This window comes from Ovis aries, chromosome 2 (assembly GCF_016772045.2).
Source record: "Ovis aries strain OAR_USU_Benz2616 breed Rambouillet chromosome 2, ARS-UI_Ramb_v3.0, whole genome shotgun sequence".
NCBI classification, from domain to species: domain Eukaryota; kingdom Metazoa; phylum Chordata; class Mammalia; order Artiodactyla; family Bovidae; genus Ovis; species Ovis aries.
In genome coordinates this window covers 150210684-150229744 of record NC_056055.1, presented here as the reverse complement: position 1 = coordinate 150229744, position 19061 = coordinate 150210684, and the positions used below count along the sequence as shown (strand labels likewise).

At 35.4% G+C, this 19061-nt stretch overlaps 1 protein-coding gene across 32 annotated transcripts in view; it reads right to left on the bottom strand.

Annotated features, from left to right (window-relative positions):
• The window catches only part of BAZ2B (bromodomain adjacent to zinc finger domain 2B), a 325416-nt gene that overhangs the window by 193366 nt on the left and 112989 nt on the right, over positions 1 to 19061 (bottom strand). For 3 of the 32 annotated variants that reach the window (XM_012136095.3, XM_060409844.1, XM_060409850.1), the window contains exon 1: positions 3350 to 3407. The exons of the other annotated variants lie outside the window; for them this stretch is intronic. The gene's annotated coding sequence lies outside the window, so the exon portion shown is untranslated. Of the gene's footprint in view, positions 1 to 3349; positions 3408 to 19061 lie in introns of those variants that run through there. 32 annotated transcript variants of the gene reach the window in all.

Genomic DNA, 19061 nt, shown 5'->3' with positions numbered 1-19061 from the left:
TAGCCTCAATTTAGATGATAACTCCTCAGGAAAATCTTTCCACAATCTCCACTGGCATGTATCTATTAAACACATAGTATCTACCATGTCTAAAACCAAACTCCTGATCTTTCACTATATCACAAACTTGCTCCCTATGAAAACCATCCCCATCTCACAATTGATGGCAACACCATCCTTCTAGCAGTTCAGCAAAAAACCTTGGAGTCATCTTGCCTTCTCTTTTCCTCATATCCCACAAACAATCCATCAAAAAACCTTTTCGGTGTTTCTTAAAAACATCCAGAATTTAACTACTACCAGCCTTATCTAAGCCACTATTTTCAATCAGATTACTCTAAGAGCCTTCTAGCTGGTGGTCAGTGCCTCCCTATAGTCCATTCTCAACATAGCAACTGGAGTGATCCTTTAAAAACATAAGCCAGATTTACTGAAAGCCCTGCAATGGCTCTTTAAAGTCCCTATGGTACTCTGTAAAGCCCCAATTATCTCTGTCATATCTGCCTACTCTGGTTTCTAGCTCACTCTACTTTAGTCACACTGGGCTTTGTTCATTACTCTGAACACACCAGGCATGCTTTTGCCTTGAGCCCTCTACTTGGAAGGCTCTTAAGATATCTGCATAATTAACTTCCTTGATCTTTGCTCAAACATCACCCTACCCATCACCACCACAGCATTCTTACCCTTTTTCTTTCCTCCATAACACCTGTCACCTTCAAACATGCTATATGCTTATTATGCTTACTGTTGATTCCACCTCCAATACACGTTCCCCAAGAGCACAGACCTTTTCAAGTTTTATTTATGTTTATATCCCTAGAAAAGCACCCCGAAATATATATTAAATATATAAATAAAAGGAAACATTAGATATTTCTTTATGTATACCTTTAGTATCTTGAATTTATCCCTATTATATCAGTTATCACATTGTATTGTAATAGCCTGTTATATTTTTGCCCCTTCAACTCAACTAAACTGTAAGTTTCTTGAAACAAGGGACTTATTTTGCTTTCCATTACTATCAAAGAATTTCCTTATAGTGCTTGACAGTAAGGATTCTAACATTTGATAAACTGATGAAAAAAACTTGTCTAAATCAAAGTCTTTAGCACCTTTATTATGCGCAAAATATAAACCCAATGCTTAAAGGCATGACACTGAAGACTGAGTTCTTTATGGATTCTGTTAGATTTTCTGGCCTTGCTCTGGCACTTATTAGCTGAAAGACATTGATGAAATCATTTAAATTCTCTAAAACTGTTTCTTTATCAGTAAAAATGGGGATAATGACGGTACCTATACCTCATGCAATTTTCTTGACTGTAAAATAATTTGATAATAGAATTCAGAATACGCTTCTCCAGAATACACTGCTCTGGCATTTTGACTGTTTTGAGTTAAGGCACTTGAAAAACTAGGAAATACAGAAAAACACTCTGACCTTCCTGCTTTTTCTTAAAGGCAGGAAATGAAAGTACTATATGAAAGATGTCCTTCCTATACCAGAAGGAAAGTAACACTGTCACCATCAAGGATAAAAAGTTGAGACTGAGAGAATTCTCAACAAACAGACCTTGTTAAAATAATTCTTATCTTCCTTTAGTCTCCCCACATAGTTTAGTTACTTTCCCACAACTGCCTCTCTTTGTTCAGCTTAACATGAAACCAGAATATTTCACCATTTCCTTGGTCTTCATTCCTTTTGCCGACTCTCATTTCACATAAAATTTGTATTATAAGTATGTATGCTTTTTTCTCCTGTTGATCTATCTTACACCAATTTAATTCTCAGGCCCAGTAAAATAGAACTCTAAGAGGGTAAAGGTAAAAGTTTGCCTTTCCTACCATAAATTAGTCCAGTAGTTTGCACATATTAGGCGTTCAATAAGTGACATCTATTAGTTGTTATTACAAATTAAACAGACGCACTCCTGTAAGTCCTACTTCAATAACTTGACTAAGCTAGAATAGTCATTAAATATAATCTTCAGAATTTCCTTAGAATGTACCAATAACATAAATCACCAGGTTACTTAAAATATCTAAGATATGCATTTTGCAAAAGAAGGTACCTTAATTCTCTCAACAAAAGTTAATTACATTATTTCAAAATATTTTAAAACTAGTTCTGAATATTAGGTTCTATGACCATTTTCAACAGTTGCCTTCAATGTTTAACAATTTCATAGTATTTTTTATATAATCAGGATACTTAATAATAAAGTTTAAAAATAAAACATCTTACTATTTAGATGAACTATGTACTTATAGGCCTATAAAATATAACACTTTCTTCCCTCTACTCTGAATAATCTCATTTCCAGAAATAAGACTTGAGAGAAAAAGATAAATAATTAAGTGTATTTGTGACTCTTCACTAAATCACCTCCAGGCTTTCCATTTCTCTTTCAGCCATGTATCCAACAATATGTATGTAGAATCCTCTGGTAATGTTATATTATGGATTTAACAAAAATAACAATTTTGTTGAAATTAAAAAGATAATTACATGGTATTTATTTTAAAGTTTACTTTCCACTATTTTACAATAGAAATAATTTTTCTATATTTCCTTGTGTACTATTTTCCTACTATATGCTCAGTCAGTTGTCTGTTTTATAAAATCTTATGGATAATCATTTGCTTTACAGTTTGTACTATCATAAAGAAAAAAAAAACACATTTTACTTAGCACACATATGAAGAGTAGCCAAGAAAACTGAGGTAAGCAGTTTAAATAATTGTCCCAAGAACACAGATGGAGTGACTGCCAGCTTTAGGATTAAAACTAAGCAGCTCATTATTCCCCGTCTTATATTCTGAGTACTTAATATTGTTTTTACATCACAAGAATCTCATAATAAATTTTAAAATAATTTAACTTAATAATTAAAACAATTATCAATAATTCTGACAATATATTTAAATAATTTATGAAATATATTAAGTAAAAATAAATTAGTTTATCCAAATATTCCCTAAAAAAATGAATCTGATTTACTACATAAGTTGTTTTTTAAATTTTGCTTAGAGTGCCAAGAAAGTGACAGCTTAATATAATTTATCACTTCAATATCTTTTTTAAAAGCTAAATTCTTTATCCAAAATCTACAATAAGTACATGAGAAGGTTGGATTTAATACCAAACAAAAATACTTTTTCATTAAAAAAAAAAAAATCCAAACTTAAAACAGTACTTTCTACTCTAATTATAAACTTCAACTTCAGGATATATTTACAACAGATATATCTACTGAAAGACAATGATAAAAAGTAAAGAAAGCACCAAACACTATTGCTTTTACAGGAGAAAAAGACATACAGCATAACATTAACAGCTTACTGTGGAGAGTGGATTTAATCAGGAAGTAGCCATTATCCTTTCGATTCAGAGCAGTGACAGCACTCCAAATCAACAAGCCGTGATATTTTTCAGTTAAAAGGCATGAAAGAATACCTACTATTGTGTCCTAGCTTTGCTGACCCCAAAGGTCACCATATGTCTTTTATCAAAGGCTATCATGAAAACATAATCCAAGCAAGCATTTACAATGCTTTATTTGTTGAAACACCTAAAATCTACCTAACACAACCTCTCTCTCTCAGTTACTCACAAAACATGGCTGTCTTATTCAGAGATTAGCAATTATTGTAATGAGATACTGTCGGAGAGGGTCAAATAGTACTTCCTGCAGTTTACACATCTTGATTTCCTGGTAAACAAACTGAAAGGCAGGTGGAGCACTTAGATCACCAGTAAACGTGAAAGCTCACGTGACAAAACTAAGCCAGGTGAGGTTGATGTCTCAAATAATTTTTCTTTCCTTAATTTTAATTAGTGTCAAGACATAAAGAGTTCTATCTTTCTTCCTTTTTTAAAGGAGGGTTTATTCCTGACACGCGAAGGCACAGAGTTATAAGGAATGCTTGAGAAACAAACCTGTTTAAGCAGGTTTTAAAAATTACTGCTTGGCAGGTAAATTTAAAAACAAGGCAATGCTAGCTAATAAGGTTTTCTCTTTAAAAAAAAATCAAAAAAAGCTAGGATTAAGTGTTTTAAAACCTGCTAAATAAGTTTTTAAATTTCAACTCTTTCAACAAAAAAGATAAAGTTTCTGAGTTATAATTAAAGACAAGCTCTGGCAAAGTAAAACTATAATTCTTGTAGCAGTCCGAGGAAAAAATCTCAAGATATGAATCTAAACTTTACATAACTTGAAGCTATTTCCTGCATCACTTAAAATTCATATTTTAAAAAGAAAACAAAATCTAAAATATTTACCTGTAAGTATCTTAAAATATATGTAGTGAGCTTGAAATTTGTTTCTCTGTCCTTAGTTTTTTCCCTCAAATTACTTTTTCACTCTCTGAAATTTCTAGTGTAGTTAAATGAAGACTGACTTAAATTAACTAAGAGTATAAAACAAACACACAACGCATCAAAATGATAAGCCAATTCACTAATTTAAGAATATGGAGAGTTGTTTTTTTTTTTATCTACAACATTTATGTTTAAAAATACTTTGTTCTAACGCCCTCCATCTGTGTCCTAACTATTAACACAGTATTGTTTAATTTTAATGCAAAGAGCCCTTAACAACTGTTTCACAGTAATATAATCAAGGTATTATAGAACTTAAATCAGGGGTATATTTATTATATTTGCAAAATAAAACTTTAATGTATTGACAAATAGAAAACAAAACAAAGTGATAACAAAATCAATGACAACAATAAGATAAAACTAATAATACAAAATATGAGAATAGGTCACATTACAAACATTTAATATATATCATTTGAAAGGAGTACACATTTAATACTGAACAACATTAATGCTCAACAGTTCTAAACTAATACTAAACAACAAGTTTCTAACCACCATCTTTACTATGATGAAGCATGAAATAAATACCAAATTTTCAGAAAATTACAACTAAGAAGTTAAAAGTTTCAGCTGAATTTCCTGGGCCAATTAAATAATTCAAATATCCTGTTAACTACCTGGAACGTAAAACATAGCCCTATTTCCTTCACAGATAATTTGAGATATATTAATAATTCTTACTAAATAGGAGCTTTGACTATGAAATTCATATATGGAAACAAAAAAATTTCAAATTAGAAACTTATTATTTCAACTATTTTAAAGACCCATGACTATTTTAGTTTCCCATAATGGTTTTTCCAGTGGTCATGTATGGATGTGAGAGTTGGACTATAAAGAAAACTGAGCGCTGAAGAATTGATGCTTTTGAACTATGGTATTGGAAAAGACTCTTGAGAGTCCCTTGGACTGCAAGAAGATCCAACCTGTCCATCCTAAAGGAGATCAGTCCTGGGTGTTCATTGGAGGGACTGATGTTGAAGCTGAAACTCCAATACTTTGGCCACCTGATACGAAAACCTGACTCATTTGAAAAGACCCTGATGCTGGGAAAGATTGAGGGCAGGAGGAGAAGGGGACAACAGAGGATGAGATGGCTGGATGGCATCACTGACTCGATGGACATGGGTTTGGGTGAACTCTGGGAGCTGGTGATGGACAGGGAGGCCTGGTGTGCCGTGGTTCACGGGGTCGAAAAGAGTCAGACACGACTGAGCGACTGAACTGAATTGAATGGGTCAAATTTAAAAGAAGGACTGGCGCCAGTCCAGGTTCGATGTAGGATACAGGATGCTTGGGGCTGGTGCACTGGGATGACCCAGAGGGATGGTATGGGGAGGGAGGTGGGAGGGGGGTTCAGGATGGGGAACATGTGTACACCCGTGGTGGATTCATGTTGATGTATGGCAAAACCAATACAATATTGTAAAGTAAAAAAAAAATTTTAATGATAAAAATAAAAGGAAATTAAAATACGGAAGTAAAGAAAATAAATTTGAAATTTTGTTCCATTCAAAGCAGCTTTTATCAAATGTCAGGAAATTTTGGTGTTAACAGTTTATAATTCAGTTGAAAGGACAAGGACAAAAACCAGGGCAAACATGATACCCTTTGTGTTAGAAAAAGACCCCCTCCGAGCTACTGTGAGAAAAGGAAACCTCTTCCTCCTCTAGATATATTTCAATCCTACTTGTTCTTTCAGTCAGGCACTCTTTGTAGAGCACACTTGACACAAAGAGCTATACCTGGTAGCTCTGCACAGAGAAACATCTTCAGAAAGGACTCCCTTGCCCCTGGAAGGTCTAAGAAACCACAGAGGAGATTAGTCTTCCATGACTTAAAAAATCCATGCAAAATGAAAATGAAAGACAGGGAAGGGGACAAGAGCTCCTACTTTTACTCGCTTACATTCTACTGGCAATAAAGAAGCTTTCCATAATTATTTATATCCTATCTATTCTAAAAGAGGATGACTTACAGACATATGATGAATAAAACAGAATGCTTTCAAAAAACAAATTAATATGAAAAAAGGGAAGCAAGAAGGATGAAACACAAAGTAAAGCTGGAACACACAAATGCCTGTCATAAGGTCTTGCACAACCTTCAGATGTGGGTAGCTCAGCTCTGAGCTTCCTAGCAATCAAAGCAAAGCAGGAAACAAGATCAAATTATAAAACTCTCACTGTGTAAAAACTTCACTTTACAAATAAGCACCAAGGCTTTTCCTAGTACTTAGAATCAAGAAAAACGTCTTCATACTTTTCAGTGATGCAACACGGGACAAAACAATAATTTTCTCAAGAGCATCTTTACAGAAATTGAACAAATTTCATGACACTCCTTTAAACCTTTCTTCAGGGCAAGCTGAAATCATAACACGATGAAAAGTTACCCAGTAAAAGTGCCATCTTACTAGGAAGGTTTCTGCTATTTATCTAGGTAGAATCTTGAAAAAAAAACCCAACAATCCCTAAGATCTTTTGTTAAATTCACAGTCTGTTCTTATATTTCAAATTAATATTTTATTTTCTAAATTCAGATTTATCTGCTGGATGAGTACATAAAATGGACATGCTTGATGATGGTGGTTCTCCATCAAAGAGAAGACCTTAGTAGAAAGGTCTAGACACTTAGGGATCTCTCTTTAATTTAAACAGTTCCTTACTTCCTCTTTAGTGACCTTCTATGATCCTGCTCAATTCAACAGCCTGGGCCCCAGTCTCTGACGATTTTTATTCCTCCTCAGCTTGGTATTTGTAACTGTGGTACAGAAATCTGACTTAGTGCTTCTAGATTCCTATTTTCTCAGTTAGTCTGCATCAATCTCAATGTATTATAGAGCATGAATCTTTGTATAAATTTACAGCATTTACTTTTTCTATTATTGGTGGGGGAAGACTAAAATTAATATAAAAGCAACTTCATATTTCCCATTTTATTATACAAAATTAAACCAGTTCTACAATGGTAGCACCTCAATATATAGTATATCTGGACTGAATACTATTAAAATTTAACAAGGATACAAAAAGCACTGGGGTAAATAAGTAGGAGCAAATATATTCCATTACTTTGGGGTTGGTCTCTTCTCTGTCTTCCAAAGATGCCAAGGTATGCGCTCTTACCTACCAGTTTGTTTATGCTGTTCCCATTGCTTCCTTATCACACTATCAGCTTAGATCGCATTCCTTTCAGGACACCCTCTCACAGAGCTTAACCATCTGAGCCCAGAAAACCTTCTTTCTCCACAAGATTTAGCTATATGTTACTCTCCAATTATTTTAGGGATCGCCCTTACTAAATTTTAAAATTTCTTGTTTTATATTACCCATTGTGAACAATAAAATGCAAATATTCTAAGTAAAAACTAACTTAGGTTGATACATTGAAAACTCCTGCACATATCTGTAACAGCTCATGCTTGTCCAATATAAAGAAGATTTATTAGAATTGCATCAAGTGAGCCAGACAGTCAATTTTTACTATATCAGCAATTTCTCCCAATGATATACAATCAACTCATATTACATCAAAACTTTGGCTTTTCTATTTTCAAGCTTCACAATGGATTCTTAGTTGTGACAACTTTTGAGAACACTGCTAAAAACCAAATAGATTTTGTAAATCATCGTCAAACCTCAAAATCACTAAAATTAAATGACAGTTGTGTCCAGTACAGTTTGATCCATTTTTGAACTCATATACATAACTGCATAAGAGTCATGCAGTCTCTTCCCTGATTAAGTAAACTCTTCCTATGTGGAGTCACTGAAATCTGTTATTTCTGAATTTCCTATTTTATGAAAATTTAAATCTAACTATAGAAATCTAAACATATACTTCTGGATATTGGAAAAGGTAGTAGTATGTACATTTGGCAAAACATGTACAACTTGCTTAGTATTTTTTTTTTTTTGCGATAAGAAAACCCATCCTAACATTAAAAATATGTTAGAAAGCATATGGTTAACATCATAATTAATTATCAGCTTAAGTCAATCACTATATATTCATTTAAAAAGTTATAGGATAATTTAAATGGTTACATTATTAACTGCCTCACAATTGTTTATTTCAGGGAACAAAAGTAGGAAATATATCTATATTATAAACTGAAACGCTTTGAATAATTTTGACAACAAAAGGAAGAATATAATTCAATTTTCTTTCTTTTCCTAAAGGACAAACTGAGAAGAGTAAACTGGAAAGGGTAAAAAAAAATAGGTATATATATAGTTTTTTCATTTATTGTAACATAATAGGTACACAGAGAGCCTGTAAAAATACAATATTCATTTTGCTGCAGAAGAACAGACATTGCATAACAATGAGATTTGCTAATGAAATCAACCATCAACCTGGAATACATATGTATTAAACCAAGACCTCAGTGTCATTTTCTTTTTGCATCGTTTGTTCTTGCTTTCATTTTTCTTGACCTTGTCAGTATTTCTGTCCTTTAGATTTTGGAACTTTGGTAAAGCAAAATGAAGACTATAGTATTATACCATATTGCTTTTTATTCATCACATTTAATTTTAATGTAAATTCCAATTGTTCTGCTTCCATCAGCACTGTTAACGTATCTTCGGGGGGAAGCGAAAATCAATGGATGCTACCAGAAAAAACAAAGGAGGTTTATTTCTGTACAAAATTATTGAAGCAGGTCTGAAGAAAACTTTTATCATTTACATACATTCCATATAAAAACTTTTATAGCAATATTAGTGCTTACTTAATAAGAAATAAGAAAATAATAATATATTTTAAAGTCACTTTGGTAATAATGTAGCTTTTCCAGTAGTTCCTACTACTGACAATTCTTAAGTGAAATAATAGAAGATTAATATAATAACCATGTATTTAGACAAAAATTGTAACCTTCCCCCCAAAAGTGTTCTGCTGTTCTAGTCTACAAAGTTAATTACCAATATCCATTCATCAAAAATATGTAATTCTAAAATTTTCTTTAAAATTTAGAATTTAAATTTATGATTTAGTTACTAACATTTTCTATAAAAGCCCAAAAACTATGGAATTATTTTGATAGTATATGTCTAAAGAAAAGCATTAATGTCCCATTCATAGCTTTTGGAGCACAAGCTATTCAACTAAATGACTATCTCTCTTATTGTTTGTTCATTTATAGAAATCAGGTTTTCAATTCATATTTACTACAGATAAAATTAGCAGCCTAACCTGCTGTGGTATATAACTGCTACTAATTCATGACAATAATGGTTTTTAATTTAAAGCAGGACTTATACCAGCTAAAACATACTTTAGCCAAACAAAATTATTTCCATTTTAATTTTTATAATAACGATATCCTGCAAAATAACAAAAGTTAGTAAGTATAACAGTTCTACTAAAAAAGTAAACCAAACACATATTCCCTATTAAATTGCTGAAAGTTGCCATTGATAGTCTAATAATTCTCAATGCTAACCATTTTAAAAATACTGAAGGATAATTTTAAACAAAGAACTACATAATCACAGAGCAATCATTAATCCACACACAAAGTATTTCCCTAAAAAAAAAACCCACAAATTTCTATTAAAAACGGCGGAGTATAAATCAGGATGTAGAGAAACAGTTAAATAAATGTCTATGGCAATACTGAAAATCTACTTTCACTAAGGCAAACGATGTAATCCTAATAAAATGTGATGCTAGGGCTTTGGAAAGTTATCAAGCTCATTGCTACTCCAACTGTAGTTCATAGACCAGCAACACAGAAACCACTTGTTAGAAATAATCTCAAGCACTAGTCCAGACCTACTGAATCAGAATCTTATGCACATTAAAATTTAAGAAGCCATGATCTAGAAAATTCTTTAGCCTACCTAGCAATTTGTACATCAAGTCTAATAACTTCTGATATTCTAATAATAAAAAATCCATATTAAAATTCAAAATATTTAGAAAATATACTATTTGTCATGTACAAAGCCCATTTTCCTAATATTTGCTTAATTATTTGAAGTTTCATGTTGACATGGACTACAGATTTTTAATTTGTAGCAATACAAAATAATAAGTGGGCAGGAATCATATATTTTGCAAGATCTTAGAAAACATTAAATAAATGGATAAAAACTGAAGTATTATACATTCTTAGCAATTATTTTAAAATATTTATGGAAAAAATTCCTTTCTTAAATAAGATCTTGAAGAAGCCCTGTACAGTAAAAAAAAAATAAATAAAAGAGCTGCTTCTTGGGATTCCTTGATGGCTCAGTTGGTAAAGAATCCGCCTGCAATGCAGGAGACCCCGGTTCAATCCCTGGGTTGGGAAGATCCTCTGGATAAGGGACAGGCTACCCACTCCAGTATTCTTGGGCTTCCCTTGTGGCTCAGCTGAAAAGAATCCACCCACAATATGGAAGACCTGGGTTCAATCCCTGGGTTGGGAAGATCCCCTGGAGAAGGGAAAGGCTACCCACTCCAGTATTCTGGCCTAGAGAATTCCATGGACTGTAGAGTCCATGGGGTCTCAAAGAGTCAGACATGACTGAGCGAATTTCACTTTCCGTGGGGCAGAGGAAGCACCCAGCAGTAGGCAGGACATCTCAACAGAACCAACTTACACATTACTCAGAGTACAGTTTGAAAAACTGATTTAAGAGAATTACTTAAGGGTCTAAAAGTGAGCTGAACAACTATTATGTTAATTACAAATAAACTTTACTATTCATCAAGGCAAGCTGTAAAGATCACTTACCTTCTGTTTATTCTATACTGTTTTAAAGTAAGAATACTAGATAAAATTACATAATTCAGCATTTTTTAATGATGAAAACTGATCTTTTCCCGATTAGGTCTAAATGGTGAACTTGGATTTAACTAATATGTTATTTTCAACTAAATTATTTTAGTTAATTGTTTGCCTATATTATACAGGACATTATGTTAAGTGCTATAAGGATAATACAGATGAATGGACAAAGTACTTATTCACAATGGAAACCTAAGACAAATACATGAAATACAGTACGTGCCATAAAAGCAATATAGGAGTAAAATTAACTGAGGATACTAGAAAAACTTCATAAAAATCTAACATCTTAAGTAGGCCATGAAAAGCATGTAGGATTTTTGAAAGGAGAAGATGGCTAGGTGGAGGAATTACGGGAAAAAAGCATCCTAAGTGTAGGGAAGGGCTTCCCTGGCAGCTCAGTGGTAAAGAATCTGCCTGCCAATGCAGAAGACACGCGTTCAATTCCCGATCCAGGGAGATACCAAGGAGAAAGACATGGCAACCCATTCCAGTATTCTTGCTTGGGAAATCCCATGGACAGGGGACCCTGATGGGCTATAGTCCCTGGGGTTGAAAAGGAGTCTAGCACGACTTAGCACCTAAACAACAACAACATAGCATTACAAAAGCTTTTAATATCTATGGTTTGATGAATTAAGCAATAATAAGTGAATAATCTAGTCTGGCTAGTATATTAGGCATATATAGAAAATAGTAGATGTGGCTGAAAAGTTACTCTAGGACCTTATTAGAAACAATTGTGAATGTCACTTTAAGTGTCAAATTTCTTCAACACTGCCAAAGTAGCAAACGACTTGCATTAGAAATACTGACCTAGCAGTTTTAAGTAGGATGAGTTGCAACAGAAAGATATTTCCAAGATGGATATTAGAATATTCAGTCTGTTGAAATAGTTTAGGCAAGAATAAGGGTCTGAACTAATATTGTGGCAGTAGAGTCAGAAATATGGAGATTTGGAAAATGGAACATGAATATGAAAGATAAGATCAATCAGTTCTTTTCTTACTCCTTGACTGATCAAACAGCAAGAAACAAAAAAAGAGATGTAAATCTATTGGACTTCAAAGTAGATTCTACGTGGATGAAATGTACATAGTGGGAAGGCAAAACCTTAGGAAAATCCAAAGGCTGGGAAAAATGTAGACAAGGAAATCTCTTATCCACTTATTATGCACTTACAGTGTTAACTCATATAACCACTGTAGAAAAATATTAAGCAATACTTCATAAAATCAAAGCTGTAGGTAGTCCATGCCACGGCAATTCCACTTCCAGATATATAACCCAGAAAAATTCTCATACATAGGCATAACAAGTCATATACAAAAGTATAAACTACACTATCATTTGTGTAGTGAAACTCTAGAATACAGAAGATCATTGTGTGTTTTTATAATGAAATGTATAGTGAAGAGCCAACTCATTGGAAAAGACCCTGATGCTGGGAAAGACTGAGCACAGGAGGAGAAGGGGGCGACAGAGGATGAGATGGCTGGATGGCATCATCAACTCAAAGGACATGAGTTTGAGCAAACTCTGGGAGACAGTGAAGGACAGGGAAGCCTGGCACGCTGCAGCCCATGGGGTCACAAAGAGTCAGACGTGACTGAGTGACTGAACAACAAAATAGCAGTTAAAATGAATAAACTAGAGCTACACATGTTAACACAGATATGTATCTTTAATATACAGCCGCTTGAATGACGTAAAGATTTTCTTGGTTTGTTTAGTTCTATTTATCATTTTGGGGCTTCCCTGGTGGCTCAGAGGGTAAAGCGTCTGCCTGCAATGCGGGAGACCCAGGTTCGATTCCTGGGTCGGAAAGATCCCCTGGAGAAGGAAATGGCAATCCACTCTAGCACTCTTGCCTGGAAAATCCCATGGACGGAGGAGCCTGATAGGCTACAGTCCATGGGGTCGCAAAGAGTTGGACACGACTAAGCGACTTCAATTTCAAGAAAGAAGAAGATGGATATGTCTTATGAACGGTCAGTGAAACAAGTCTCTGGATGACACAGAAGAGGATAAAAATAAAAAAGCATTAATAAAGTCTTAGGCATAGTAAGGAAGCAAACATTTTTTCCTGTGTTTATTTTTTACCAAGATTGACTTACTTTATAACTGGAAGTCTGTACTTTTTTTACAACCCTCAACAATTTTACCCACCTCCCACCTCTGGCAACCACTAATCTGTTCTTTGTATTGTATCTATGAGTCTGGACTTATGTTTGTGTTTTTTTAGATCCCATATGTAAGTGAGATCATAGAGTATTTGTCTTTCTCTGTCCTATTTCATTTAGCATAATACCCTTAAACCATCCACAATGCTGCAAAGGACAAGATTTCCCTCTTTTATGGCTGAAAAATACTCCATTTTATAAATATATAACACATTTTCCTTATTCGTTCATTCATCAGTGGGCATTAGGCTGCTTCTATGTCTTGGCTGTTGTAAGTAATGCTGCAGAGAACATGGGGGTGCAAGGCAAACAATTTCTTTCTCAGAGATGGGTGGAAGAGTAGAAGAAAAAAGGATAATTTGTTAACTATTAATTTAAAATAACTATATATTTACAGAAAGTTGCCAAAATAGCACAGTGAGATCCCATATACTCATCACCCAGGTACCACTAATAGTTACAACTTATATAATTAAATTTTCAATATTGAAACCAAGAAACTAACTACAGTGTATGTATAGTTCTAACTCATCTTATCCCAGGTGTAAATTCATGAAACCAGCACTGCAATCAAGATATAAACCTACTCCATCACCACAAAGATCTTCCTCATGCTACTCCTTTACAGTCACACCCACCATCCATAACCCTGTGTTACCACAAATACCACAAATTTGTTCTCCGTCTCTAGAACTTCATCTTACATAAATGGAGTTATTGAGTCGCCTTTTGAGATTGACTTTTTTTCACTAAGCTTAATGTCCTTTAGGATTTGTGTATCAACAGTTGAATTTTTTTTTTATTGCTGAGTAGTATCCATGGTATGGACACACCAACCTGTATAGGACACTTTGATAGTTTCCAACTTGGGCTATTATAAATAAAGCTTCAATGAACAAACAGGTACAGTCATTTTGCTGGGATAAATGCTCTGGAGTGCAGTTGCTGGGTCATGTATTAAGTATATATTTCGGTTTTTATTTTTGTTTCAAAGAAACTGCCAAATATTTTTCCAGAGTGGTTTTACCATTTTACACTTCCCCTGACAATGAATAAGAAGCTCAGTTTCTCCATATTCTTGCCGGTGGTTGACACTGTCACTAATCTTTATTTTAGTTGATCCGATAAGTGACTAATGATAGTTCATTTTTGCATTTCTCTGATGGATAACGTTGTCGATTGTCTTTTCATATTCTCATTTGACATCTAGTTACCCTCTTTGGTGAAATGTTCCTTCAGGTCTTTGGCCCAGTTTTCTAATTAGACTGTTGACGTTTTTAGAGTTTTTATATAACCTAGATGGGAGTCCTCTGTCAGATTTGTGATTTTTCAGTATTTTCTTTTAGTATATGTCTTATTTTTTCATTGTCATAACAGGTGTTTTGCAAACTAAACAGTTTTAATTTTTGTAAAGTCCAATTAACTAATTTTTAAGGGTTGTCCTTTTTATGTCATGTGTAAGAATTCTTCACCAAGGTACAACTTACAGATTTCTCCTTATGTTTTCTTCTAAAAGTTTTACATTTATATCTATAATTATTCCAAACAGACTTTGAACTGGAAAAGAAGGAAACCAATAGATCTGTTTATCAGAAAGTTTTCAACTACTTAGTAGAGTTACCCATTTAAATTATGAAACACTTAAGATATAGATAAAGGTACAGGATATAGAGAGTGGAGTTTTACTTAATTGCTTTAAGTGCTTTGACAGAATTGTACATCAGTGTACCTCACTTAGCCAAGAAAAGCTTGAACGTATTCTTGGAGAACAGTATGTCTGTTCTAAACTTTTAAGAATGACTACTCACAGAGGGAAGGCTGTGCCAGGAAGAAATGATAGCACTGAACAAAAGCAAAACAGCTATACACACACTACCTGCTTTAAGAAAGTATAAATGGTTTCAAAGTTGGCAAATACTAAGTATGTGAAATTTATGCAAAATTTAGACAGGAGACAGACTGTGGAAGATTTCACATGCCCTATAAATGAGATTAAATTTTATTCTGTACTAATGGGAAGCTGTAAAGAACAGTACTGAATAGGAACCTGGAACACTAGATCCATGAATCAATGTAAATTGGACGTGGCCAAGCAGGAGACGGCAAGAGTGAACATTGACATTTTAGGAATCAGTGAACTAAAATGAAGGAGAATGGATGAATTTAATTCAGATGACTATCATATGTGCTACTGTGGGCAAGAATGCCTTGGAAGAAATGGAATACCCCTCACAGTCAACAAAAAAGTCTGAAATGCAATACTTGGAAACAATGTCAAAAACCAAAGAATGATCTCAGTTCGTTTCTAAGGCAAACCACTCAACATCACAGTAATTCAAGTCTATGCTTCAACTACTAATGCCAAAGAAGCTGAAGTTGACCAGTTCTATAAAGACCTGCAATACCTTCTAGAACTAATACCAAAAAACGATGTCCTTTTCATCACAGGGGATGGGAATGCAAAAGGAAGAAGTCAAAAGATGCCCAGAATAATACTCAAGTTTGGCCTTGGAGTACAAAATGAAGCAGGGCAAAGGCTAAGATAGTTTTGTCAAGAGAACACTCTGGTATAGCAAACACCCTTTTTCAACAACCCAAGAGACGACTCTACACATGAACATCACCAGATGGTCAATACCAAAATTAGATTGATTATGTTCTTTGCAGCCAAAGATAGAGAAACTCTATACAGTCAGTAAAAATAAGACCTGGAACTGACTGGCTTCCTTGGCAGCTCAGACAGTAAAGAATTCATCTGCTATGCAGAAAACCAGGGTTCGATTCCTTGGTCAGGAAGATCTCTTGGAGAAGGAAACGGCTACTTACTCCAGTATTCTTGACTGGAGAATTCCAAGGATAGAGGAGCCTGGGGGGCTGCAGTCCGTGGGGTCACAAAGAGTCAGACACGACTAAGTGACTAACACACATACATTCAGTAAAAATAAGACCTGGAGCTGACTGTGGCTCAGATCATGAACTTCTGATTGCAAACTTCAGGCTTAAACTGAAGAAAGCTGGGAAAGGCACTAGGCCATTCTGGTATGACTTGAATAAAATCCTTTATGATTATACAGTTGAGGTGATGAATAGATTCAAGGGATTAGATCTGATAGAGTGCCTCAGATATGCAGATGATACCACTTTAATGGCAGAAAGTGAAGAGCAACTAAAAAGCCTCTAGATAGATGAAGGGAAAGAGAAGAGTGAAAAAGCTGGCTTGAAGCTCAGCATTCAAAAAACTAAGATCATGGCATCTGGTCCCATCACTTCACGGCAAATAGAAGGGGAAAAAGAGGAAAAAGTGACAGATTTTCCTTTCTTGGGCTCCAAAATCACTGAGACAGTGACTGCAGCCATGAACTTAAAAGACGCTTGCTCCTGGGAAGGAAAGCTATGATAAACCTAGGCAGCATATTAAGAAGCAGAAACATCATTTTGCCAACAAAATGACTATGGGTCCATATAGTCAAAGATACTGTTTTTCCAGTAGTCATGTATGGATGTGAGAGCTGGATAATAAAGAAGGCTGAGTGCCGAAGAACTGAACTTTTTGAACTGTGGTGCTGGAGAAGATTCTTGACAGTCCCTTGGACAGCAAGATCAAATCCATCAATCCTAAAGGAAATCAGTCCTGAATATTCATTGGAAGGACTTATGCTGAAGCTGAAGTTCCAACAATTTGGTCCCCTGATGCCAAGAGCTGACTCATTAGGAAAGACTCAGATGCTGGGAAAGACCGGAAGCAAAAGGAAAAGGAGGCAGCAGAGGATGAGATGGTTACATAGCATCACTGACTTAATGGACATGAAACTGAGCGAACTACAGGAAATAGTGGAGGACAGAGGAGCCTGGTGTGCTGCAGTTCATGGGGTCGTAAAGAGTTGGACATGACTGAGTGACTGAAGTGCTGCCTGTGGCCCGGAACTGTGCTCCGGGCCAGAGAGCTTCAGCCACCCTCCCTGACAGCCTGCCCTTCCCATGTCAGGCTTGTCTGGCCAGCCTCCACAATGCCATTAAACAACTCCTTGCAATAAATCCCTGTCTACTTTCTACCGTACTGGTCCTCTTTCTCGCGTTGGACTCTGTCTGATACAAATCTGCATCATGTTTCACAATCTCCAAGAGTAGAATATAGTTAACAACAACAAAATTTATTTATTTATTTTTGGCTCTGCAGTACTCTTGCTTGGAAACTCCCATGGATGGAGGAGCCTGGTAGGCTGCAGTCCATGGGGTTGCAAAGTCAGGCACGACTGAGCGACTTCACTTTCACTTTTCACTCTCCTGCATTGGAGAAGGAAATGGCAACCCACTCCAGTGTTCTTGCCTGGAAAATCCCAGGGGTGGGGGAGCCTGGTGGGCTGCCGTCTATGGGGTCCCACAGAGTCGGACACGACTGAAGCGACTTAGCAGCAGCAGCAGAGTGACTGAACAACAGACAACAAGGGGATGCTAGAAAGGGATTCTACTGTGACAGCCCAGGTGAGGCATGATGCAAACCTATCTAAGGATTCAGGCATCATGAACAGAGAAAAAAGGATGGATTTAAGAAATATTTAAGAGAACAAAAAAGAAGTGTTTTTACTGAAAAAGCAGGCAAAGAGAAATGCTGGCTTAAAGAGCACAGAGGCTATGAAACAGCAATTGTGGAAAATCCTTTTAGTAACCAACAGTTAATCAGTGCTGTACTGTGCTTAGTCACTCAGTCATGTCCAACTCTTTGCAACGCCATGGATGAAGCCTGCCAGGCTCCTCTTTCCCTGGGGATTCTCTAGGCAAGAATACTGGAGTGGGTAGCCTAGCCCTTCTCCAGGGAATCTTCTGAACCCGGGACTCAAACCAGGGTCTCCTGCATTGCAGGCAGATTTTTCACCAGCAGAGCTACCAGGGAAGCCAGATAATCAGTAGGACTGTATAATACAGCATTGACCAAAGTACTGAAAAACACTAGCCCCTTAAGGGATTCTTTAACGGAAGGGACAGAAAGGCTGGAGATTCTCAAAACAACTTAGCCCATTAAAAGATGTGCCTGAACAGTTGGTAAGCACAAACAAAACCTTTAACCTTTAACATTAACTCCAGGTTTTGCGTTACTTGACCATGGAATCTTTTTATCAAGCAATATTCACTCTACCAAAACTACTCTGGGGATCGCTGGTTTAGCAATATGAGCTTTGGTTAAACTTACAGCATAATTTTTTTCAACACTTTCTTTTTAAAGACAAGTCTTAAAAGTAGATCAATGTGAAATCTCTCTAGCTTCATTTATTACTCCCTTTCATCCCTCACAACATTCCAACCACACTGGTTTCCTTATTGTTACTGGAATATACCAAGTACAATCTGCTTCAATGTCTTGGCATTTGCTGTTTTCTTTGGAATAATCACCATGCAGATATATGCATGACTCGCTTCTTGGCTTTCTTAAGAACTGAAACTGTAATCTTAGAAGGGCTATGCTATAATAATGACCCTATAGTAAATACCAAACCCATAACTCATGATGCAATATGCTTGATTTGTTTTATACTGTTGATTGCCATCTAACACAGTAAATATTAGTTTATTAACTATTAATCCGGAGAAGGCAATACACCCCACTCCAGTACTCTTGCCTGGAAAATCCCATGGACAGAGGAGCCTCGTGGGCTGCAGTCTATGGGGTTGTGAAAAGTCGGACACGACTGAGCGACTGCCTCTT